The following is a 544-nucleotide window of genomic DNA, read 5'->3' as shown; positions in this document are numbered from 1 at the left end:
TGTATGACAGTCTCTAGGTGCATCCACGTCTCAACAAATGACTCAGCTTCATTCCTTTTTATGGCCGAGTAATATTCCATTGTATATATTGACAGCATATATATGGGTCTTGTTTTTGTATCCATTCAGCAAGCCTGTGTCTTTTGGTTAGAGCATTTGATCCATTCATATTTAAGGTAATTATCGGTATGTATGTTCCTGTGACCATTTTCTTAATTGTTTTGGGTTTGTTTTTGTAGGTCCTTTTCTTCTCTTGTGTTTCCCACTTAGAGAAGTTCCTTTAGCATTTGTTGTAGAGCTGGTTTGGTGGTGCTGAATTCTCTCAGCTTTTGCTCGTCTGTAAAATTGTCATTCTGAATTCTTTTTCTGAAAGGTTGCCTATCTCTACCTCATTTAGTTGTTTTTCTGGGGTTTTATCTTGTTCCTTCATCTGGTACACAGCCCTCTGCCTTTTCATCTTGTCTATCTTTCTGTGAATGTGGTTTTTGTTCCACTGGCTGCAGGATTGTAGTTCTTCCTGCTTCTGCTGTTTTCCCTCTGTTGT

The sequence above is a fragment of the Neophocaena asiaeorientalis genome, unplaced genomic scaffold (genome assembly GCF_003031525.2).
Source record: "Neophocaena asiaeorientalis asiaeorientalis breed wild unplaced genomic scaffold, Neophocaena_asiaeorientalis_V1.1 scaffold541, whole genome shotgun sequence".
Classification (NCBI taxonomy): Eukaryota; Metazoa; Chordata; class Mammalia; order Artiodactyla; family Phocoenidae; genus Neophocaena; species Neophocaena asiaeorientalis.
The sequence above is the reverse complement of the archived record's forward strand: the minus strand, read 5'-3'. Positions refer to the sequence as shown.